General features: G+C 51.9%; 4 pseudogenes; 1 reads left to right on the top strand and 3 right to left on the bottom strand.

Annotated features, from left to right (window-relative positions):
- The window catches only part of LOC147797301 (uncharacterized), a 61882-nt pseudogene extending 50368 nt beyond the window's left edge, over positions 1-11514 (top strand).
- Positions 11515-14020: 2506 nt separating this feature from the next.
- On the bottom strand, positions 14021-15776 carry LOC147797305 (large subunit ribosomal RNA; annotated as a pseudogene).
- A 628-nt stretch (positions 15777-16404) lies between these two features.
- LOC147797306 (small subunit ribosomal RNA) lies at positions 16405-17096 on the bottom strand (annotated as a pseudogene; the record flags this gene model as incomplete).
- A 2365-nt stretch (positions 17097-19461) lies between these two features.
- On the bottom strand, positions 19462-21154 carry LOC147797307 (large subunit ribosomal RNA; annotated as a pseudogene).
- Positions 21155-25716: the final 4562 nt, after the last annotated feature.

A 25716-nucleotide genomic window follows, 5' to 3' on the forward strand; every position in this document is an offset into this window, starting at 1 on the left:
AACCACGCCACCGCCCTAGAGTCGGGTTCGCCCGGGGAACCGCCCTGAGTTTTGCGCTCGATTGTGTCGGAAATGCACGGCTTTAGAGGGTCTTTGTAGTGTGTTTTTTATTATTTCAATTGATAAAGTGTTTCTACCTGAACAATTTTTTGCTCATTTTACCTTGGTTACACCGCCTTGATATCAATAAAAAAAAACTGTCTCAAAAAAAAAACTCTCCTCACTAACATAAGAATGTGTGACGTTAACTCCGGAGGTTGGCATACTTTCCCGGTTTTCTGTGGCAGCTCAATCGGCAACGTCACACGCACCTCTTGTAAATTTTCTTGAGAATTTCGCCGCACTCCTTCACGAAAATAACGTATTTTTTTCAGAATGCCAAAGACCTATATTGTTGCTGGTTGCAGCAACACTACCAAAGATGCTTTTAGTCTGCATCGTTTTCCATCTGACCCAAAATGTAGACGAATTTGGACGGCGAAAGTGAAACTGTCCCAAGCCAAGTGGTCGGACCAAACGAGCACTCAGTGATCTGCTCCGCACACTTCGAGCCTTCTTGTTTTGATCGAAACGTCAACGATCAACAACATCAGTTTGGGATTAAGTTCAAGGCAATGCTTCGTCCCGATGCTGTACCCACAATATTTCTAATAAGCAAGAAAAGTCAGCCGGTACTGGAAGAAAAGAGGAAAAAGAGCAAAACGCAAGCGACTCCGAGTAAGTTTTATCGTTTCTCACTCGCCATGCATTCACGTTAGTTTCATAATCGCATGGTGCATGTAATCGTTTTGTACACGTTTTGTGAATTTTGGTTGTTTATTCTGTTGATCTTAAAGCTAGAAACACTGTACAGAAATAGTAGCCTACTTTGATATTTGTACATCTTGATAGGCTAATGAAGGGGCAGGGTTGAAATCGGTTAACACTTTCTTGTTAACATTAATCTGGTCACTAACTAGTATGGAAGGTGCAGTTCTTTTTCAATCAGCATGAGCCTTACTGATCGTGACATTCATGTGTGTGCCATGAAGACGAGAAGCAACAATATCATTAGCCGTAAGGTTTCCGCACCTGATTTTGTTTCTTCTGCCTTTCAATATATTTTTCACCATATAAGCACAAGTGTGGTTATAGTTTATAAATGACAGTGTTGTTTTACTGAACTATTTCTCCTATTCATTTTAACAAGGATTAATTTCATTTAATTTGTTTTCTTTCATTGGAAACTGCTATCAGGTTATAGAGGATGTGCTTCCACGGAAACAAGCCAGTTGCTTCCGTGTGTTGGTAAGTCCATCACAATCACTTGCTCCCTTCAACTATTGTTGAACATTCAAGAGGAATAAATGGGTATTGTTCATTCAATTTTTCTCTCTGGAAATATTTTTAAAATAACCTTCATTTTGTTCTTTTACATGTACAGAATGTGGATGCTGCTTGTCAGACTGATCCAGTGAAAATTCTTTCTTGTGATATACGTAAGTATCAAAATGCATTTGAAATGTCCATTTTTGTTATCATATTAATTTATAAATGGCATTTTTTCTTCTTAATCGGTTCGTGATGATTCCTCCGACTATGAACCATCCTTCTCATCATCATCGTCATCATCTTTAGAACCTTGTCGCACCCGGGCATTCAAAAAGTAAGTACGATAGATGCAGTATATGAAATGAGAGTTCATTTTATAACGTTACAACAGAAACAAAGCCACATGTTTTTTTAATTTTATAATTAACCTTCTCTCATCGCAGAGCAGAAACTACTTTTCATTCCTACACTCAACGTGGTATCACCTTGGTTTATCCAAATGCCACTGATCTTTTGTAAACAGACGGGGGAGAAGTCCATGGACCGTTCCAATATCACCGGATGTTCTTCCTCAAGATCACCCAAAGTACACTGTGTTCGAGGGGGAGCTCTTCCAACTTTTCAGGAAGTGTTTCAAGTGCGGTTCACGGAAGATCAGTCTGATGAAACGAACTGTGGGGACTTTCGTTTCTGTATGGGGGTAGCTTGTATTTTGCTGCGCACTTTTTTCCACCCACCAGAAGAGACACCTCTTGCCATCAGTTGAAGCGGTGTGGACACAGGACATCACCGAAGTAAAGCTCCGTCTGAAAGCTGATAGTCAAGCGCTAGTCATCGGCGGGGATTGACGGGAAGATAGTCCAGGCTACTCCGCTAAATATGGGAGCTAAACTCAACGCCAACAAGATTGTTGATATTCAGCTTGTTCAGGTGAGTCTTTGTTTCTAAAGAAAGGTAGAGTTGATGTACATGCGCCTGTTTTCGATAAATGGTTCTCGACAATTTGTACAAGCAAAATGATGCATTCATTTCATTTACTTTATTCTGTATACATAGTCAATTTGAAAGTTGCTTATTTCAATAGCCTCAGATTGACTGTTTGTTACTAACATTTAGTACATGTATTTGTTGTGTATTCATTTGTTAGTGCAAAGAAGTCAAGAGTAGCTACCACATGGAGCTGGAGGGCTCCAAAAGGACAATTGCAACCCTACGTGAAGCTGACCTCACTGTCTGCAAGCTCGTTACTGACCATCTTCGGTCTTTGGCCAAATATGTGCAGGAACATGAGCCAACGATTCTGCACATGTATTACGTCTGTTATATAGCAAAAGGTACCGGTAGTTGAAGATAAATATTTAAAGCTATACCCCAAAATCAATATTTGTTTTTATGACCCTCAGAACCATTTGTCGAGACTACAGAATTTCAACTGATTTCTTGAGAAACACATAAGAAAATATTTATGGCAAGAATTGTTTGAAAGGCCCAAAGTATCTTTGTATTATCTTGGATATAATTTTCTAATGGAACAGTTACTTTCCTTTTTGCAAAAAAGTGATTTCACTTGGCCAAAAAAACGTAAGCCTTAACACGCTGAAGTTTAATTTTTATCATTTTTTTTTTCATTAAGGGATCAAGAAGAAGGTCGATAAGTTATCAAAGGGGAAAGGGTTTGAGGGTGTGGCCGAATGGAAGAGGTCCATAAACAATCATGTCTATTGGTGTGCCTATTCCCCCACTGATGCAGAGGAGGATCTCCGGGAGGCCAAGTGGGCCTCTTTATGTAACCACATCGTTGGAGTACACCGACAGCACTCTGCTCTATATAGTAAATGTGACCATGGCCGACTTGGGAGGCGAAAGAACAAATGGTTGAAGCCATTTATTAAAAAAGAATTTGCTTTTCAGGCTTTCCCTTATGATTCTTTGATACAGGAGTCATGAAGATTAATTGAAACAAAATGATATTAACAAATCAGGTTCAAGGTTTTATAGGGACAGAGAAAACTACCCAGCTCAGCAAGCAAGCCAAAGTTTAAGCCGGGGGAAGCTACGGTGAAACCAATCAAAGAAGCAGCTTCCTTTGGTAGGGGCTTGCTTTTTTAATTTGTCAAGTTTATTTCACAAAACCCATGGTTTGTAGATTGTAAAATTTCTCCTCAAATCTCCTTTTTCTGGAAGTACATTTATGCTCTCAACATATTATTGACATATTCTTTGCTTTTGAAAAAGAATTTAGATAAGTAAGACTGGAGATTTAAAAATTTATCTTTCAACAGATTTCAGGAAATACAGCTTTTTATTTTTCCCCCGTAAAGTGTGCCTAAGTAAAGACTTAAAAAGCCCATGTAAATACATATACATGAAGGCAAACAAAGGACACTTTTTGAAAATTCCAAAGAAAAGCTGTTGTAATTAACAATTTCCATATTCAAAATCACTGTATTGTTTGTTCTCCTCAGGGTATGTCAGGACTCTGTTTACAGAGGCTATCTGACGATGCTGTTTTGTTGTACCGAACAATGCTGCTCAGTCTAAACCCCCAGAGAAATACACATTTCCAGAGAAAGATGTTCTGATTGCAAGGTACAGGAGCAGATTCAATAAACCTTGAGATTCAAACCCTGCCTGGTGTAGAACTAAAAGGAGTGATCAGAGATAGGATCTTAAACGTAGATTCCTTTAAGTTTTGAGAAATGGCAGGTAAATTTGGGTGGTGTTCTATCTGAGTTTGAAAAGAGACATATTCTTGACCAAGTAACTTGGGTGACTTTTTTCCCTTGTCCCTCTTTTTTAACTCAAATACTGATATAAATTTGAAGGCCAGTGAGGCTCTAGATATAAATGACAACTTAAAGTTTCGGTCTCGTAACCTGGGTTACCTGGAAATAAAAACCAAACTGAATGGAGTGCGCCGTGATACAGAGGCTGTCTACAGCTTTAGGGACGTTATTAGGGTAAAACCCAAATCGTTACTGATTCGACTTCCTGTGGATCCTCTGTCATTTTCTGTTGTTGAAATTCAAATAACTACAGGGATTGTTTGTTTGTTTGGTTTGCTTTTGTTTGATCAGTTTTGTGCTTGTATTTGGCGTGACGCAAGAAGATTAATCCAATACAAGTTGGACATGCATGTCTTTTGTTAGGATTTCTGTTTGAAAATATCAAGTGATTCTGCAGTTGAAAGCAAGCGAAATTGTACTATATGTTTTTTCTTCAATGAAATAAGGAGGCGGGTGTTGCTAGACTGTGCGGCCCCGTGATATGTTTCCCTTGCACCGTCAATAATAAAAACTCACTATAAAGATAAGTCGCTTTTCTAACCCAATCACCAACACTCACGATATCCTAACCTTAACACCAAGAATATCCCTCACCCTACTGTCCCTAACCATAACCACAAACCTATATATCCCTAACCCTAACCACCAACCTATATATCACTAAATCCAACCACAACCCCAATCCTAACCCTTACCCTACAGCTACCCTAACCCTAACCCTAACCACAACCCTAGCCCTAACCACAAACCTATATATCACTAACCCTAATCACAATCCCAATCCTAACCCTTACCCTATCCCTAACCCTACCAGTAACCCTATCTGTAACCCAAAATATATCCCTAACTCCAACCCTATTATCCAACCCCTAAGCCTAACCCTGATAACAAACCTATATATCACTAAATCTAACCCTAACCACAACCCCAATCTCAACCCTTACCCTACTCCTAACCCTAACCCTTACCCTACCCCTAACCCTATCTGTAACCCTATCCCTAACCCCAACCCTATTATTCTACCCCTAACCCTAACCACAAAGATATATATCAGTAAATCTAACCCCAACCAAAACCCCAATCCTAACCCTCACCCTACCTATACTCCTAACCCTATCTGTAACCCTATCCCTAACCTTATTATCCTAACCCTAGCCCTACCCCTAACCACAAACCTATATATCGCTAAGCCTAACCCTAACCACAACCCTAACCGTATCCCTACCACTAACCCTTACTCTAACCCTAACCGCAGCCCTAACCACAAACCTGTATATCACTAAATCCAACCCTAACCACATCCCCGATCCTAACCCTTACCCCACCCCTACTCCTTACCTTAACCCTAACCCTAGCCACAACCCCAATCCTAACCCTTACCCTACCCCTACCTTAACCCTAACCCTTACTCTAACCCTAACCACAACCCTAACCCTAACCACAACCCCAAGCCTAACGCTTACCCTACCCCTACACCTAACCCTAACCACAAACCTATATATCACGAAATCTAACCCTAACCACAACCCCAATCCTAACCCTTACCCCACCCCTAACCCTAGCCCTAACCACAAACCTATATATCACTAACCCTAGCCACAACCCCAATCCTAACCCTTACCCTACCCCCAACCCTAACCCTAACCCTATCTGTTACCCTATACCTAACCCCAACCCTATTATACTACCCCTAACCCTAACCACAAACATATATATATCAGTAAATCTAACCCCAACCAAAACCCCAATCCTAACCCTCACCCTACCCCTAACCCTACCCCTAACCCTATCCCTATCCCTAACCCCAACCTTATTATCCTTACCCGTCCCCTTACCATAACCACAAACCTATATATCCCTAAACCTTGCCCTAACCACAATACCAACCTTAACCCTTGCCCTACCCCTATCTGTACCTCAACCCTATCCCTAACCCCAACCCTTTTATCCTAGCCCTAGCCCCAACCCTAACTGGGAAAGCATGTCTGTTGCGCTTGAATATGGCAATGGTCGTTACCGTGAAAACAAAACATCAATCATCAATTAGAGCATCCTTTGAAAATAGTGAAACAAAAGTTGAAAGCAAGGTTACTGGAGACAAAAATGTGCATTTTGAGGTTTTACATGAAAACAATTTAATTGTAGCTGTCATTGAAATAAGAAGTTGGAAATTCAGATGGTCCAAATCTAATATCTTCTTTGACAAATTATCTTGCATCTTTATCCAAGTTACATTTATTTATAAATCACAAGATCACGTCATCATTTATGCCATTTCACATACGTCTGTGTACAAGCCAGTGTTAAGTCAAGGTTTTGATTCTCAAGGCCTGCGGTTGAATAAAAAGGTACATTTTAGACAAATTGTATGCGAGTTAAAGAAATAGGAACAATATGCGCCAACTTTGTGTTGTGTGTTTACAATCACAACTCTTTTGCAGGAGTTCATAGTAACCCCAAAGACGGTGTTTCATCATGCCGTTTTCATGCACAGCACCTAGGGAAATACGGAATGGTCAATACTAGCATTTAATATTTTCTTAAGTTTTGAGAAATGGCAGGTAAATTTTGGTAGTGTTCTATTTGAGTTCGAAAAGGGACATGCTCTTGACCAAGTAACATGGGTGACTTTTTTTCCCTTGTCCCTTTTTGTAACTCGAATACGGATGTACAATTTAGGGCCAGTGAGGCTCTAGATATAAATGACAACATGAAGTTTCGGTCTTGCCAAAATTAAATGTAACGTGGGTTACGTGGAGAGCAGATCTGTTGGCGTGACGCAAGAAGATTAATCCAATATAAGTGGGACATGCATGTCTTTTGTGAGGATTTCTGTTTGAAAATATCAAGTGATTCTGCAATTGAAAGCAAGCGAAATTGTACTAAATGTTCTTCTGTCAATGAAATAAGGTGCCAGACTGTGCCGCCCCTTGATCTCTTTCTCTTGCACCGTCAATAATAAAAATTCACATAGAGATACGTCGCTGTTTTTTCGATTGAGATCACTAGGCAGAAATGGACCCCAACATGGTTGAAATCGGTTTTATTGTCGAACATTTAAGAAATGTAGATAATGAATATAAAGAGTGATCCGTGTATTGAACCCAGAATATTGCCTTGAGAGTTTTGCGCTCACGAAATAAAAAAAAAGTGAGGGAAAAATATAAAAGTTATGTGGTGTTGACCAAGCATTCAGGCGCACGGACTCCTGAAATTCGCAAGGAATCGCAGTTACCGGCTTCCATATAGGACTCTTCTGGGATCTCGGGGTTCCCGGCCCACCACACTTCCTCCCTGCCCATCCATTTAACTCTAAAAAGAGTTTGAGCGACCATGCAAGGGAGGAAACGAGACAAGCCCCTAAGCCCTGGCCGCCGAGTCGGCCATACGTCTCGAACCTGTACTAAGGCGCTCACCTGGACTTCGCGGCCAGTCCCAGCAGAAGAGCTTACCCCGTGGGCTAAGGTACTGTTGGTATTTGGCGGGGTGAATTAGAGTCTCTTATAGCTACTGACTGACAGCAAGCTTTTGGAAAATAAAAGTCACCGATGGGATTCGAACCCACGATATGACGATCTGATAACCACGAGCTTAACCATTTGGCAATTTCAGAGAATTGCTTCGGGTCGTTCATATTTACGTAGATAACAAAACCATTATTAACCAAGTTATACCGCACAGAATTTTGCTCTGCAAAGACTGAGCGATCAAAACGCTACAATAGTACATTATGTAGCAAAAATGCACAATTGGCCTGCACACAAATCTCACTGGCAGCTCTTCCTTGACAAATTTGAATTAATGCGCGCGCATCAATATGGCAAAGTCCCTGACTGCGAGTCCGTCCTGACAGTCTCAACTCTTAAAGGTTGTACTATACCAAAATACACGCCCATAGGGGTGTTTTGCCCAATTCAGGGAGAACTCTTCGCCAAACCGAGGCGCTGAAAATGTATCCCTAGAGTTTATTTGAAAAAGAGGAGATTGTGTGGCAGAAGAAATTGTGGGATTGTGGAAGAATGACCCAGAATGAACTCTCCACATTCGAGCTCTCCCATCCCAGGGCCAAGCACAGCAAAATGCTACTGACAAATTGTTCCAAGAGACTGAAAAGGTGGAGGGATGTCATTTGAAAAATGGCTGCTGATGACAGACTTGGTAGCGTTCAATTTTTTAAGGGGGGGGTTTGGTGAATAATTAGAAAGTTCATTGGTTAAGTAACCTACTTAAAATTGCAAATCAATAGAAAGCTGAATGACCCAAGAGCACTCTGCTTTTTTGTTTTGTTTTGTTCTTTTTTAAGTTGCCGCTGGGGGGTTAGAGGCCCGAAGGACTTTGGTTGCCTGCACCGGGGCTGCAAACGTGGTCGATATTACCTTGTCTTCAAATGGGCTTCCTTTAGTTCAGTGCACGCATAGAAAGCCGTGAAAAATCAGACCGAAATAGCGCCGCCTCTTGAATCCCGGAGGAGGTTTGTCTCCGGTCTTTTCGCCAGAAATTCAAGATTTTGGCCAGTTGATCACTTTTTGTTTCAATTTATGGGTTTTAGTCACGATTTGTTTTTATCTGCCTTTTGCCAAAGATATATCAAAAATAGTAAAACTGTTCGCCCAGCTCTCATTGTCTTTCCAAATAAGACCGCAATTTTGGGCTTTTTGTAAAAGATATAACCCGAACTGGAAACTACCAGTACAAAATTCGGATTAATAAAAAGTTTCTGTGGTCCCTTTTGATTATGGCATGTTTTATTGTATACAGTCCAAACAGATTTCATTTACTAGTATAAAGTTAGCAGAAAACATATAAAATTAATTAAATTAAATCTAACACGAGAGTCAACTTTTTATTAAATTGCTCTTTTGATTGTGAAAACTGGGTTTCCACAGAAAACTTAATTTCCTGGAAAACTACATTTACTGACTTTTCCAGGGTTTTTTAGGAAGAAGAAGTTTAAAAAATGCATGACCAAGATGTATGTAGGAAACCCTAAAACATTTATCGAGTAATCTTTACCTGGAAATGAAATGTTTTCAAGGTTTACTGCGATTCCATTATGCAGGACAAAGATCCTTTTGAAGGGATCCACTGTTAGAATAGTGCCTTTGTGTCCACCACTTGTTTCAACCTGGTCGCTCTGCTGGCACTCTCTCAAAAACTGTACCGCTTCCTTTTGTAACAGTGATTTTTTTGTTGCTTGCCTGCGGTTTTCTGTAACAAAGATATATGATATTTGTTGGCTGTAATGCTCACCCGTGTTAAACTGTAAAATATTCAAAAGTAGAAATCTGTGATTTATGAAAACGGGACGACTTTTTAAATATCTTTCTAGGGTTTTATGGCATTTCATTACATCAACAGGTAACACTTTTTACATGTACCACAGACAACTTGCCTGCCGCAAATATTCCGATTTACTAACCCTTCTTAATTGGGTTTTTCTTTCAGAAACATGTAGAGTGCATTTAAAAAGAAATAACTAATTTGTGATTTATTTATTAATTCTTTGTACATGTACCGGCATCTTTTGGAAATACATATTATTTTTTTGAAAACATACTTCTTTCGGATATACCGGTAGACCAACAGTTGAATGTTAAAATGGAACATGAGCATGTTACTTACGTCTCTGATGATACTCTTCATAGGGAGGTACTGGATGTCTTAAGGAACGTTCATCCACCCAGATATCAAGCACAGTATATCCAATAAAACTCACTAGGTATGCCCATTCTTCATTTTTGACTACTTCAGCTGCACACCATCTTCCCAACTCATCGAATGTCTGAACGCAACATCCAACTGCGCCCGAGTCCAAACGTAACTGGAGATGCGACATTTCGCGGAACACGAAGTCCGAGAAAGAAATCTTCAGCGGGCGCCCACGTAACGCTACCTGTCCGGCACCCACAGCGGGAGCAACGCCGCCCGCTGCCAGATGCCGCCCTCGGGCTGGAAGCCATGGTTCATCCGTGCCGAACAGCTGATCGCACAATTGCATTGGGACCGACTTGGCAACTCCCCGAGAGCCTTCCTGCGGGGTACACTATTAACCGTGGATTTCAAATCAGTTTGGGGCGGCCGCGTCAGGTATGCAGCCCAGCAGCCAATCTTCTGACACCGGGGAACTTTTCGTTCACTCCCCGGTCTTCCCCAGTCTCCTCCTCCAAGTGCGGTCCGCCCGAGGGCCACCGGGCGGCGCCGGCCGGCCCTCCGCGCTCGACCTCCTCTCCCCGCTGCTGGACCCCACCACCCCCGCCTCCCCGCGTGGCGGCGCCCCTCTCCCAGAAGCAGCTCCCGCGGCGGCGACGCTGCCTCCTCCGCGGCACGTCGTCCGACCTGGCCCGCCGGGATCGGCCCGTCTGCGGCGCGGGCAAATCCCTCGGATCGAAAGGTTTAGTTTCAGCAGATCGCAGCGAAGCGCTGCTCTACTGTGCACGACACCCCGATCCATACCCAAGTCGTCTGCAAGTGATCTGGCGGACCTCTCGAGACGGCGGTTTTGCTTCCACCAGAGCTCCCAGCCCCTGGGCAGGGGCCGCAGGCGGGGTCGGCAGCTTCGGCCAGGCCCCCCAATGCAAGAGCGAGTGAGCGCTGATGCGGGCCGCCCTCGGGCCGGACGACGGCGGCGCCGCTGCGTACCGGCAGAGATTTCGACTTCAAGGCATTCAGCCGTAATCTCTCGGTAGGTAGCACCAGCGGTCTCTCCCCAGCACCAGAACCAGGGGTCTGAATCTGCGGCTCCTCTCGTACTGAGCAGGACTGCCGTGGCGGCGACCTCTCATCAGAAGGGTAAAACTAACCTGTCTCACGACGGTCTAAACCCAGCTCACGTTCGCTATTAACGGATGAACAATCCAACGCTTGGCGAATTCTGCTTCGCAATGATAGGGAGAGCCGACATCGAAGGATGAAAAAGCAACGTCGGTATGAACGTTTGGCTGCCACAAGCCAGTTCTGATTCTTGCAGTTGGCTGCGTTCTTCATCGGCGCACGAGCCAAGTGATCCACCCCCGAGAATTGCCTCTCGTTTTGGGGTTTGGCTCTGTCTATCACCTCTAATAACTGCGCCGGTGGCCCGGGCGCGGAGCATTCAGGTCTTTCGGAAACCGAAATGCCAAAAAAAAACAAAAACAAAAACAAAAAAACACCGGCTGAAGCAGGGCCAAGCGGGGACCGGTCGCCTCTCGCGCGGCGGCCCCTTTCCCCAAGGGACCTACCCCCCTGGTCCATTCGAGGCCGAACCCCGGCGTCCTGGGACCCCGGCGAGCGCTTGGAGTCCTGCGCCCACTCGGCGGGGGCTCCGGCGTACCCTGGCGTGTGCCACTCCCGCCTACACCCAGAACACAGCACGGTGGCCGGCCTCTCCGCCTCGGCGGACGGAAGAGGGCCGGCCGTGCACGTTCTCCCTGCTCGGTAATGATCTTTCCGCAGGTTAACGTGCCTTGTTAGGACTTTTACTTAATCCTTAAATCATCAAGTTCGATTGTCTTCCGGGCGCACAAGCGAGGCGCCGGGGACATCACAGACCTGTTATTACTCAAGCTCGCGTGGCTGAACGCCACTTGTCCCTCTAAGAAGTCAGCGTCCTGCGCGACTATTTAGCAAGCCAGAGTCTCGTTCGTTATTGGAATTAACCAGAGAAATCGCTCTACCAACTAAGAATGGCCATGCACCACCACCCAACACAATCAAGAAAGAGCTCTGAATCTGTCAATCCTCACTGTGTCCCCGAGTTGAGTCAAATTAAGCTGTAGGCTCCACTCCTGGTGGTGCCCTTCCGTCAAATCCTTTAAGTTTCAGCTTTGCAACCATACTTTTACCCGAACCCAAATACTTTGGTTTCCTGCAGACTGCCTTCCGCGTCATTGGATTGCCAGTCGGCGTCGTTTATGGTTAGAACTAGGGCGGTATCTGATCGCCTTCGAACCTCTAACTTTCGTTCTTGATTAATAAAAACATTCTTGGCAAATGCTTTTGAAGTCAGTCGTCTTGCGGCGATCCAGGAATTTCACCTCTCACACCGCAATACAAATGCCCCCGTCAGTCCCTCTAAATCATTTCCTCGAGTTCCGAAAACCAACGTAATAGAACCAAGGTCTTATTCCATTATTCCATGCTCAGTTGTCCAGGCGGTCGGCCTGATTTGAACACTCCATTTTTTTTTAAGAAAACGTTTCGGCCGCGCGTCCTCTGGCCTCGATCCCGGAGGGGCGGCTGGAGCAGCCAGGAGGCTGGCCGGTCTGAGCTCCCTCCATCTGGGAGGTCCCCGGTTGGGGATCCTGCCTGCCGCCGCCTGGCTTGCGGCTCGGCGCTACCACGGGGGGCTGCCCGACCCCTGCTCGGCGTGCGTGCTGCGGGGTCGGGCGCGGCTCCAGCCGCGGGGGGCCGCTGCTGGCTCTCCGGGCCTGGGACGCCGTCACGGTGCGCCTTGGGCTGTCAGGACTTGGCGGAGGTTGGGTGCGGCCCAGGGCCCCAGGGCGGGCCGGTCCCTCCTCTCTGCGGAAACTGCTGGGCCGATGCGGACGTGGCAGATATTGCTGCTCGGGGGCAGCGGAAAGACCTGCTGCTCTTCGAGGGGCCCTACCCTCTCTCTCTCCCGTTCACTCGTCCGCAGCGGGCCGGGCTGCCGCTCCAGCCTCTCCTGAAGGCTTGCGGCCACGCACCGTTGCACCTCCCATCCCGGGGTCCAGCGGAACTGCGGCCCGGGAGTGGCCTTCTGGACACCTTGGGGGAGGGCCAGGCGGGCCGGCCAACGCTCTCCTGCGCAGGACGGGTCGGCCGGCTGCGCCGAAAACGCCCCTGACGGAGCGCCTGGAGGGCCTCCCGGCGGGGTAGCGAGCTGCCACTTTCATCGAGCTGCTGTGGAGCGGGGCTTGTCTAGACCCAAGGGGGAATAACTCCGGAGACTTGGGCTCCACCGTGAAGGAATGGCCGTATTATATGGACGATACGTGGTTGTACTAATTTCTGGCAGCTGGAGCTGAGCTCGAGACCACCCTCCCCCAATAAATAACCAAGCCAGGGAGTGGGGGTTAAGGTCCAAAATGCTCTCATTGAAATATGCATGTATGGCTGCAGCGGTTTTTCCCGGATGGCAATTTACGCGCAGCGTTTGAATTACGCACGTTTGGGCCCAACAGACCCCGACGAGAGACGCTCCTGCGAGCTAGGGTGCCTCACCGACACGTTCACGGGTGGGTCCAAGTCGTGTTTTGCGCCCGAGTCGAAGTCAGATTCGCCCTTTTGCGGACAACGGAGTCCAAGGAAGAAATCCTCAGCGGGCGCCCACGTAACGCTCCCCGTCCGAAACCCGTGGCGGGACCGACACCGCCCGCTGCGAGATGGCGCCCTCGGCTGGAGGCCCCAGTTAATCCGTGCCGAACAGCCGATCCCGCGATGGCATTGAGACCGACTTGGCAACTCGGCACCAGGGCGGTACTCCTCGAGAGCCCTCCTGCGGGGTACACTATAAATCGTGGATTTCAAGTCAATTTGGGGCGGCCGCGTCAGATATGCAGCCCAGCAGCCAAACTTTGGACACCGGAGAAGTGCTCGTTCACTCCGCCGTCAGTTCCGGCATGCCCTCCTCCGGCTGCGCCCGCTGCACCGCCGAGTCTGGGACACGTCCGGCCCACTAGCGACGGGGTCCCACCGCCTGTCCCGGCCCGGGGGCCATCCTGCTGTGCACGCTGCTGGTCCTCCCCCTTCTCCTCCTCCAAGTGCGGTCCGCCCGAGGGCCACCGGGCGGCGCCAGCCGGCCCTCCGCGCTCGACCTCCTCTCCCCGCTGCTGGACCCCAGCCCCCCTGCCTCCCCGCGTTGCGGCGCCCCTCTCCCAGAAGCTGCTCCCGCAGCGGCGACGCTGCCTTCCCCCGCGGCACGTTGTCCGACTCGGCCTGCCAGGATCGGCCCGTCTGCGGCGCGGGCAAATCCCTCGGATCGAAAGGTTTAGTTTCCGCAGATCGCAGCAATGCGGCTGCTCTACTGGGCACGACACCCCGATCCATACCCAAGTCGTCTGCAAGTGATCTGGCGTCCCTCTCAAGACGGCGGTTGCGCCGAAGCTCCCGGCCCCCGGACAGGGACCGCGGCAGAGTCGGCAGGGTCGGCCCTGCAAGAGCGGGTGGGCGCTGATGCGGGCCGCCCTCGTGCGGTACACCGGCGGCGTAGCCGCGCACCGGCAGAGATTTCGACTTGGAGGCATTCAGCCGTAATCTCTCGGGTGGTAGCCTCGCACCACCGGCCTCTCCACCGAGCGCCTGAACCAGGGGTCCGAATCTGCGGTTCCTCTCGTACTTAGCAGGATTGCCGTAGCGGCGACCTCTCATCAGTAGGGTAAACCTAACCTGTCTCACGACGGTCTAAACCCAGCTCACGTTCCCTATTAATGGGTGAACAATCCAACGCTTGGCGAATTCTGCTTCGCAACGATAGGAAGAGCCGACATCGAAGGATCAAAAAGCAACGTCGCTATGAACACTTGGCTGCCACAAGCCAGTTATCCCTGAGGTAACTTTTCTAACACCTCTTGCTTCAATCTCCGAAGCTCGACGTGCACCGGGGCGGCCCTCCTACTCGTCGGGGCGTACCACCCGGGCGGCGGTCCCACTCTTTCTCTGCCCCGACGGCCGGGTGTGGGCGGCACGCTCAGCGTCCATATTCAGGGCTAGTTGATTCGGCAGGTGAGTTGTTACACACTCCGAGTTCCATGGCCACCGTCCTGCTGCCCGTATCAACCAACGCCTTTTCTGGGCTCTGATGAGCGTCGGCCGCAATGCGGCGCCCCAATGCGGCGCCCCAACCCGGCGTTCGGTTCATTCCGCAGAGCCAGTCCTGCTTACCATGAATGGCCCACTGGGCGCCCGTGCATTGAGAGCCCAGCCCTGAGCCGGCAGGTAGGGCCCCGCACCAATTTAAAGTTTGAGAATAGGTTGAGGTCGTTTCGGCCCCAAGGCCTTTAATCATTCGCCTACCGGATGCAACTGCTCTCTCTCTCTTTCCCAGGCGCCAGCTATCCTGAGGGAAACTTCGGAGGGAACCAGCTACTAGACGGTTCAATTAGTCTTTCGCCCCTAAACCCAAGTCAGGCAATCGATTTGCAGGTAAGAATCGCTGCGGACCTCCACCAGAGTTTCCTCTTGCTTGGTCCTGCTCGGGCATAGTTCACCATCTTTCGGGTCCTAGCGTGCCCGCTCTTCCTCCGTCGCAGCCGCGGGGGGCTGGCGGCTGGCGGCTAGGGGGTGCGCTGAATCTTCTGGGCCCAACGGCTTCACGTACTCTTGAACTCTCTCTTCAGAGTGCTTTTCAACTTTCCCTCTTGTGCTCTAACCGTCACCTGCCGGTATTTAGCCTTAGATGGAGTTAACCACCCGCCTTTGGGCTGCGTTACAAAACAACCCGACTCCTGGAAACCCTGGCCGCCGGCCTGACGGCGCCCACAGGGGCCTGACACCCGCCACGGGACGGAGAGGGCCTCGATGAGAGGGACCTCGGCACCGCTGCGACAGCCGGACCGGACTTCCCTACGCCACAGTTCCCGCGGGCCTGCTGGGGGCCCTGGGATTCGGCGCTGGGCTCTTCCCGCTTCGCTAGCCGCTACTGGGGGAATCTTGGTTAGTTTCTTTTCCTCCGCTTAGTGATATGCTTAAATCGAGTGGGTCCTCTCGCCCGACCTGATGTCGATGGGTTTGCAATAGGCCTCGTCTCTATCTCTTTATCTTGAGTCTCAGGGGCCAACCGGCGCCTTGGAGGCTGCCAGGAAGGGGGGCCCCCTCCGCGGCCCGTCTGCGCGGGCTCTCTTCTCTCTGTCTCTCTCGGCGCTTGGAGATCTGCTAAGGGGCCGTCGGCACTCAGTCCCCGCTGGCTGGGCTTGGTCTCACTTTTTTCTCTCTTGGCCTGCCCTGCCTGCCTGGCCTCCTTCCGGCGCGCTCCCTCGAGGCCTCCCGTGTCTTTCTTGTTCGGCCAGGGGGGGACGACCGGCGCTCGTGGGTGGGGCAGATACTCAGCGCCGGCCTGCCACACCAGGGCGGACTCCCCCGAGGAGCCATTCGGCCCTCCACGCGGAGACTGCGGCCGGCTGGTGCCCCTTCGCCTGCCCGCAGATTTCCCATATCATCCTCCCCGGAGAGAGCCGGGGACCCGCGCTGCAACCTCCCGGTCTCTTGGCACTCCCCTTGTTGCCGCCTGCAGCCAGTGTCATCGCGGCTCCTCGGGCGCACCCCGGCTTGGGCCACTCCCGCCTACACACCTCTCTGTCTCGGCGAAGGGAAGGGGGCCGGCAGGGCACGCTCTCTCTGCTCGGTAATGATCCTTCCGCAGGTTCACCTACAGAAACCTTGTTACGACTTTTACTTCCTCTAAATGATCAAGTTCGATCCTCCTCTGGTCGCAGGAGCGAGGCGCCGGGGACGCCCCTCCGCGGCCCGTCCGAGGATCTCACTAAACCATTTAATCGGTAGTAACGACGGGCGGTGTGTACAAAGGGCAGGGACGTAATCAACGCGAGCTGATGACTCGCGCTTACTGTGAATTCCTCGTTCAAGGGAGACAATTGTAACTCCCTATCCCAAGCACGGATGAGGTTCAACGGATTGCCCAGACCTTCCGGCCAAGGGCGGCTACCTGCTGATCCCCTCAGTGCAGCGCGCGTGTGGCCCCGAATATCTAAGGGCATCACAGACCTGTAATTACTCAATCTCGCGTGACTGAACGTGACTTGTCCCTCTAAGAAGTCAGCGCCCGGCGGGGCGGCAGGCGCGACTATTTGGCAAGCCAGAGTCTCGTTCGTTATCGCAATTAACCAGACAAATCGTTCCACCAACTAAGAACGGCCATGCACCACCAGCCACAGAATCAAGAAAGAGCTCTTAATCTGTCAATCCTCACTGTGTCCGGGCTGGGTGAGTTTCCCCGTGTTGAGTCAAATTACGCCGCAGGCTCCCCTCCTGGTGGTGCCCTTCCGTCAATTCCTTTATCTTTCAGCTTTGCAACTATACTTCCCCCGGAACTGAAAGACTTTGGTTTCCCGCAGACTGCCCGCCGCGTCATTGGAGATCAACCAGGTAGCCCCTTGGGGCCGGGGCCCGCCAACTCGGGCCCGCCGGACTGCTCGGCCGCGCCGCGGCTGCCGGGCCGCGGCGCCGGAGTCCTGCGCCTCTCTGCTCTCGCTCGCCGCCTGGCCTTCGCTGGAATGCCGCCCGCCGCCGGTCCTTCGCCCTCTCCAGCCCGGCCAGGGCGGCACTTCCTCTCCACTTCCTCCCTGGGCGCACGGGTGGCCGCTGGAATGCCACCCTTTGGCCCCATTGCGCCGGCCTCCTCTCGCCTCGATCCTGGAGGGGGTGGCCGGACCAGCCGGGAGGCTGGCCGAGCTGAGTTCCCTCCGTCTGGGAGATCCCCGGTCGGGGATCCTGCCTGCCATCGCCGCAGGGCTGCGGCTCGGCGCGACCGCGGGGCACCGCCCGCCGCCTGCTCGGCGGGCGTGCTGCGGGGTCGCACAAGGCTCTGGCCGGGGGGCCGCTGCCGCCTCTCCGGGTTTGGGACGCCACTGCGACGTCAGTGCGCCTTGGGCTGCCGGGACCCGGCTAAGGTCGGGTGCAGCCCGCCCTGGGGCGGGCCAGTCCCTCCGCTCCGCGGAAGTTGCCGGGCCGATCCGGACGTCGCATATATTGCTGATCAGGGGCAGCGGAGAACCCGCCGCTCTCCGAGGGGCCCTGGCTCCCCTCTCCCTCGCTCTCTCCCGCTTGCTCTTCCGCAGCGGGCCGTGCTGCCGCTCCAGACCCTCCTGAAGGCTTGCAGCCACGCACCACCGCACTTCCCCGTTCCGACACCTCTGGGCATGAAGGGTCGGCCAGCCGCGCCGAAAAACGCCGTTGACGGAGCGCCCGGAGGGCCTCCCGGCTGGGCGGCGAGCCGCCACTTTTGTCCAGCTGCTCCGGAGCGGGGCTTGTCCAGACCCCAGGGGGAATCGCTCCGGAGGCTTGGGCTTCACCGTGTAGGAATAGCCGTATCGTATGGACAATATATGGCTGTAATGATTTCTGGCAGCTGGAGCTGAGCTCGAGACCACCCTCCCCCCTATAAATAGGCAAACCAGGGAGTGGGGGTTAAGGTCCAAAATGCTCTCATTGAAATACGCACGTTTCGGGCCCAACCTGTCCCGGCGCAAAGCCCTCTCAGAGGCCTTGGGTGGGCCAGCGAGCCGATGGACGGCAGGCCGGAGACGCCCGGCCCGCTTTCCGCGGGCAACCCCGGACATCCGAACTTCTCGGACCAGGTTTTCCGAGGAAGGCGATTTACCGCGCCGCACCACCCGCCCCGCCGGCCTGGAGCCGTTTTCGCCCGGGGAAGCGTGTCGGAAATGCACGGCTTTAGGGGGGTGGCGTGCGGCTGCGGCGGTTTTTTTTCCCCAGGACTGCAATTCGCCGCGCCACATCCGGAGCCGGGCTTGTCCAGACCCCAGGGGGAATCGCTCCAGAGCCTTGGGCTCCACCGTGTTGAAATGGTCGTATCGTATGGACAATATATGGCTGTAATGATTTCTGGCAGCTGGAGCTGAGCTTGAGACCACCTTCCCCCCTATAAATAGGCAAACCAGGGAGTGGGGGTTAAAGTCCAAAATGCTCTCATTGAAATAGGCAAGTTTTGGGCCCAACAGACCCTGACGAGAGACGCTCTCGAGAGCCGGAGATCTGACCTTTCGCGGACAACGAAGTCGGAGGAAGAAATCTTCAGCGGGCGCCCACGCAACGCCGCCTGTCCGGCACCCACGGCAGGACGGGCGCCGCCCGCTGCAAGACTCTGTCCCCGTGCCGGAGGCCTGGGTCCCTCCCGGCCCGACGACCCGTCGCACGACGGCATTGGGACCGACCTGGCAACTCGCCACCCCGGCACTACTCCCCCAGAGCCCTCCTGCGGAGTATACTGCCAACCCTGGAATTCAAGTCAGTTTGGGGCGGCCGCGTCAGACATGCAGCCCAGCAGCCAAACTTTGGACACCGGAGAAGTGCTCGTTCACTCCGCCGTCAGTTCCGTCATGCCCTCCTCTGGCTGCACCCGCTGCACCGCCGAGTCTGGGACACGTCCAGCCCACTAGCGACGGGGCCCCACCGCCTGTCCCGGCCCGGGGGCCCTCCTGCCACACCCGCCGCTGGTCCTCCTCCTCCAAGTGCGGTCCGCCCGAGGGCCACCGGGCGGCGTCGGCCGGCCCTCAGCGCTCGACCTCCTCTCCCCGCTGCTGGACCCCACCACCGCTGCCTCCCCGCGTGGCGGCGCCCCTCTCCCAGAAGCCGCTCCCGCGGCGGCGACGCTGCCTCCTCCGCGGCACGTCGTCCGACCCGGCCTGCCAGGATCGGCCCGTCTGCGGCGCGGGCAAATCCCTCGGATCGAAAGGTTTAGTTTCCGCAGATCGCAGCAATGCGGCTGCTCTACTGGGCACGACACCCAGATCCATACCAAGTCGTCTGCAAGTGATCTGGCGTCCCTCTCAAGACGGCGGTTGCGCCGAAGCTCCCGGCCCCCGGACAGGGACTGCGGCCGAGTCGGCGGGGTCGGCCCTGCAAGAGCGGGTGGGCGCTGATGCAGGCTGCCCTCGTGCGGTACGCCGGCGGCGTAGCCGCGCACCGGCTGAGATTTCGACTTGGAGGCATTCAGCCGTAATCTCTCGGGTGGTAGCCTCGCACCACCGGTCTCTCCCTGAGCACCAGAACCAGGGTCCGAATCTGCGGCTCCTCTCGTACTGAGCAGGACTGCCGTGGGGGCGACCTTTCATCAGAAGGGTAAAACCAACCCGTCTCACGACGGTCTAAGCCCAGCTCACGTTTGCTATTAACGGGTGAACAATCCAACGCTTCGCGAATTCTGCTTCGCAACGATAGGAAGAGCCGACATCGAAGGATCAAAAAGCAACGTCGGTATGAACGTTTGGCTTCCACAAGCCAGTTATCCCTGTGGTAACTTTTCTGACACCTCTTGCTTCAAACTCCCAAGCTCAAAAGGATCAATAGGCCACACTTTGACGGTCCATATTCATACTGAAAATCAAAATCAAACAAGCTTTGGCCCTTTTGCTCCGCGAGGGGTTTTCTGTTCTCGCTGAGCTCGCCTTAGGACACCTGCGTTACCCTTTGACAGATGTACCTCCCAAGTCAAACTCCCCGCCTGACGCTGTCGCCAGAGCGGGTGGCGGCCGGCCGCGTAGCGCCAGAAGACTGGGCCCGCGCGGGGCCTGCTCCCCGCCCCACCGGCTAAGTAAAGGAACGACAAGAGTAATGGTATTTCACCGTCGGGCTTTGGCCCTCTCACCTATCCGTCCCACCTGGGACGGTCGAGGCGGGCGGGGCCCTCCGGCGGGCCGGGAGGCCCGGCCCGGCGGCCGCTGCGGGGAAGCGGCGCGCAGGCGGGCGCGGCCCGTCGTCCCTTCCTCGGCCAGGCGGCCGGCGCGACCACGGCCGGTCTCTAGGCTCTCCGACCGCCCCCCCCCCCGCGGTCGGGGGAACCGGGGTGGCCGGTGGAACCCCAACAGGCCGGCCTATGCGGGCCCGGATGCCCAGCCTGTCACGGGCGCCGCGCCCGGGAGAAGTGCACGCTGCCGGGCGCAGAGGCGCCCCCAGACCCCGGCTAGGGGGGTGCTTCGGACACCGCGCCGGCCGCGCTGAATCTCCCTGGCCTTTGTGCTTTTCAACTTTCCCTCACGGTACTTGTGCTCTATCGGTCTCCTGCCGGTATTTAGCCTTGGATGGAGTTTACCACCCGCCTTTGGGCTGCGCTACAAAACAATCCGACTCCCAGAAGCCCTAGTCACCGGCCGGACGGCGCCCGCAGGGGCCTGACACCCGCCATGGGAGGACGGGGGACCTCGATCAGAAGTACCTCGGCCCCGCCGCGACAGCCGGACCGGACTTCCTCACGCCACAGTTCCCGCATGCCCGCTGGGGGCCCGGAGATTCGGCGCTGGGCTCTTCCCGCTTCGCTCGCAGCTACTGGGGGAATTTTGGTTAGTTTCTTTTCCTCCCCTTAGTGATATGCTTAGGTCGAGTGGGTCATCTCGCCCGATCTGAGGTCGATGGGTTCGCAATAGGCCTCTGCCTCTCTCTCGCCTATCGGGGCCCACCCGCCGCCTCGGCGGCTGCCAGGAAGGGCGCCCCCTCCGCATCCCGTCCGCGCAGGCTCTCTTCTCTCTCTCTCTCTCTCTTGGCGCTGGGCGCCCGTTCCCTCGCCGGCGGTCCACTCGGAGATCTGCCACGGGGCCGGCAGCACTCGGTCCCCGCTGGCGGGGCCTGGCGTCCCCTTTTTTCTCTTTTGGCATGCCCTGCCTGCCTGGCCTTCTTCCGGCGCGCTCCGTTGAGGCCGCCCGTGTCTTTCTTGTTCGGCTCGGGAGTCCCGCGCCCACTCGGCGCACGTTTTAGCCCCAACAGACCCCAACGAGAGACGCTCTTGCGAGCTAGGGTGCCTCACAGACGCGTTCACGGGTGGGGCCGAGTCGGGTTTTGCGCCCGAGTCGAAGCAAGACCGTAGATGCGCCCTTTTGCGGAAAACGCAGTCCCAGGAAGAAATCTTCAGCGCACGCCGCTCCCTCGTAACGCTCCCCGTCCGGCACCCGCAGCGGGACCGACGCCGCCCGCTGCGAGATGCCACCCTCGGGCTGGAGGCCCCAGTTCATCCCTGCCGAACACCTGATCGCACGATGGCATTGGGACCGACTTTGCGACTCGGCACCCTGGCGCTACTCCTCGAGAGCCCGCCTACAGGGTAAACTATTAACCGTGGATTTCAAGTCAGTTTGGTGCTGCTGCGACAGACATGCAGCCCAGCACCCAATCCTCGGCCACCGGGAAAGCGCTCGGTCACTTTACCGTCAGTTCCGGCAGGCCTTCCTACAGCTACGCCCACTGCACCGCCGAGTCCCGGACACCTCTGGCCCCTATCCGTAACCCTAACCCTCTCTCTAACCCTAACCCTACCCCTAACACTATCTCTAACCCTACCCCTCTCCCTACCCCTAACCCTATCCCTAGCCCTATCTCTAACCCTAACCTTACCCCTAACCCTATCTGTAACTCTAAACCCTATCTCTAACCCTAACCCTACCCCTAACCCTATCCGTAACCTTACACCTAACCCCAACCGTATCCCTAATCATTATCCCTGATCCTATCTCTAACCGTAACCCTATTCAAATATATAAGGATGGGGTTATTGATATATAGGGATATAGTCGAATATTCCGTTGTGTCAAATGTTGATGTAAATATATAGCTCAAAATATCCTTTTCTCTAGCCCTATCCCCAACACTCGCGCTATTCTGCCCCTAACGCCAACAATACCCCTCACCCATCTGTCCCTAACCCTATTCCTATCTCTAACCCTATCCCTACCGATAACCCCAACCCTATCCCTAACCCTTATCCCTAACCCTATCTCTAACCCTACACCTACCCCTTACCCTATCCGTAACCCTAACCCTATCTCTAACCCTATCTCTAACCCTAACCCTACCCCTAACCCTATCCTTAACCCTAACCCTATCTTTAACCCTATCCTTGCCCCTAACCCCAACCGTATCCCTAACCATTATCCTTAACCCTATCTCTAACCCTACCCCTAACCCTAACCCTATCCGTAACACTAACCCTATCTCTAACCCTATCCGTAAACCTAACCCTCTCTCTAACCTTAACCCTACCCCTAACACTATCTCTAACCCTACCCCTAACCCTAACCCTACCCTTAACCCTATCTCTAACCCTACCCCTAACCCTATCTCTAACCCTAAACCTAACCCTATCCGTAACCTTACACCTAACCCCAACCGTATCCATAATCATTATCCCTGATCCTATCTCTAACCGTAACCCTATCCAAATATATAAGGATAGGGTTATTGATATATAGAAATATAGTCGTATATTCCGTTGTGTCAAATGTTGATGTAAATATATAGCTCAAAATATCTTTTTCTCTAACCCTATCCCCAACACTGGCACTATCCTACCCCTAACGCCAACAATATCCCTTACCCATCTGTCCCTAACCCTATTCCTATCTCTAACCCTAACCCTACCAATAACCCTATCCGTAACCCTAACCCTATCGCTAACCCTAACCCAACCCCTAACCTTATCCGTAACCCTAACCCTATCTCTAACCCTATCCCTAACCCTATCTCTAACCCTAACCCTAACCCTATCTGTAACCCTTACCCTATCTCTAACCCTACCCCTAACCGTATCGCTAACCCTAACCCTATCTCTAACCCTAACCATACCCCCAACCCTAACCCTACCCCTATCCGTAACCCTAACCCTATCTCTAACCCTAACCCAACCCCTAACTCTATCCGTAACCCTAACCCTATCTCTAACCCTACCCCTAACCCTATGTCTAACCCTAACCCTATCAGTAACCCTAACCCTATCTCTAACCCTAACCCTACCCCTAACCCTAACCTTACCCTAACCCTATCTCTAACCCTAACCCTACCCCTAACCCTATCTCTAACCCTTCCCCTTACCCTATCCGTAACCCTAACCCTATCTCGAACCCTAACCCTACCACTAACCCTATCTCTAACCCTCACCCTATCCGTAACCCTAACCCTATCTCTAATCCTGACCCAACCCCTAACCCTATCTGTAACCCTAACCCTATCTCTAATCCTATCCCTAACCCTATCTCTAGCCCTACCCCTAACCCTATCTCTAACCCTAAACCTAACCCTATCCGTAACCTTACACCTAACCCCAACCGTATCCATAATCATTATCCCTGATCCTATCTCTAACCTTAACCCTATCCAAATATATAAGGATAGGGTTATTGATATATAGAAATATAGTCGTATATTCCGTTGTGTCAAATGTTGATGTAAATATATAGCTCAAAATATCTTTTTCTCTAACCCTATCCCCAACACTGGCACTATCCTACCCCTAACGCCAACAATATCCCTTACCCATCTGTCCCTAACCCTATTCCTTACTCTAACCCTATCCCCAATACCCTTTCTCTAACCCTAACCCTATCAGTAACCCTAACCCTATCTCTAACCCTAACCCTACCCCTAACCCTCACCTTACCCTAACCCTATCTCTAACCCTAACCCTACCCCTAACCCTATCTCTAACCCTTCCCCTTACCCTATCCGTAACCCTAACCCTATCTCGAACCCTAACCCTACCACTAACCCTATCTCTAACCCTGACCCAACCCCTAACCCTATCTGTAACCCTAACCCTATCTCTAATCCTATCCCTAACCCTATCTCTAGCCCCAACCCTAACCCTATCTTTAACCCTAACCCTATCTCTACCCCTAACCTTATCCGTAACCCTAACCCTATCCATAACCCTAACCCTATCTCTAACCCTACCCCTAACCCTATCTCTAACCCTAACCCTATCTGTAACCCTAACCCTATCTCTAACTCTAAACCTAACCGTATCTGTAACACTAACCCTATCTCTAACACTAAACCTAACCCTATCCGTAATCCTAACCCTATCTCTAAACCTAACCCTAACCCTAACCCTATCCGTAACCCTAACCCTAACCCTATCTCTAACCATTCCCCTTACCCTATCCGTAACCCTAACCCTATCTCGAACCCTAACCCTACCCCTAACCCTACCACTAACCTTATCGCTAACACTAACCCTATCCGTAACCCTAACCATATCTCTAACCCTAACCCAACCCCTAACCCTATCCGTAACCCTAACCCTATCTCTAACCCTATCCCTAACCCTAACCCTAACGCTACCGCTAACCCTATCTCTAACCCTAACCCTATCTCTAACCCTATCCCTACCCCTAACCCCAACCATATCCCTAACCATTATCCCTGACCCTATCTCTAACCCTAAACCCTAACACTAACCCTACCCCTAACCCTATCCGTAACACTAACCCTATCTCTAACCCTATCCGTAACCCTAACCCTCTCTCTAACCCTAAAACTACCCCTAACCCTATCTCTAACCCTACCCTTATCCGTAACCTTAACCCTAACCCTATCTCTAACCCTATCTGTAACCCTAACCCTATCTCTCACCCTAACCCTAACCCTATCCGTAACCTTACACCTAACCCCAACTCTATCCATAATCATTATCCCTGATCCTATCTCTAACCGTAACCCTATCCCAATATATAAGGATGGGGTTATTGATATATAGGGATATAGTCGTATATTCCGTTGTGTCAAATGTTGATGTAAATATATAGCTCAAAATATCCTTTTCTCTAGCCCTATCCCCAACACTCGCGCTATTCTGCCCCTAACGCCAACAATACCCCTCCCCCATCTGTCCCTAACCCTATTCCTATCTCTAACCATATCCCTACCGATAACCCCAACCCTATCTCTAACCCTTATCCCTAACCCTATTTCTAACCCTACACCTATCCCTTACCCTATCCGTAACCCTAACCCTACCCCTAACCCTATCCTTAACCCTAACCCTATCTTTAACCCTATCCTTGCCCCTAACCCCAACCATACCCCTAACCATTATCCTTAACCCTATCTCTAACCCTCACCCTATCCGTAACCCTAACCCTATCTCTAATCCTATCCCTAACCCTGTCTCTGGCCCTAACCCTAACCCTATCCGTAACCCTAAACC

This window comes from Acanthaster planci, linkage group LG11 (assembly GCF_054643075.1).
Source record: "Acanthaster planci isolate LZ-2023a linkage group LG11, COTS_SCS, whole genome shotgun sequence".
NCBI classification, from domain to species: Eukaryota; Metazoa; Echinodermata; class Asteroidea; order Valvatida; family Acanthasteridae; genus Acanthaster; species Acanthaster planci.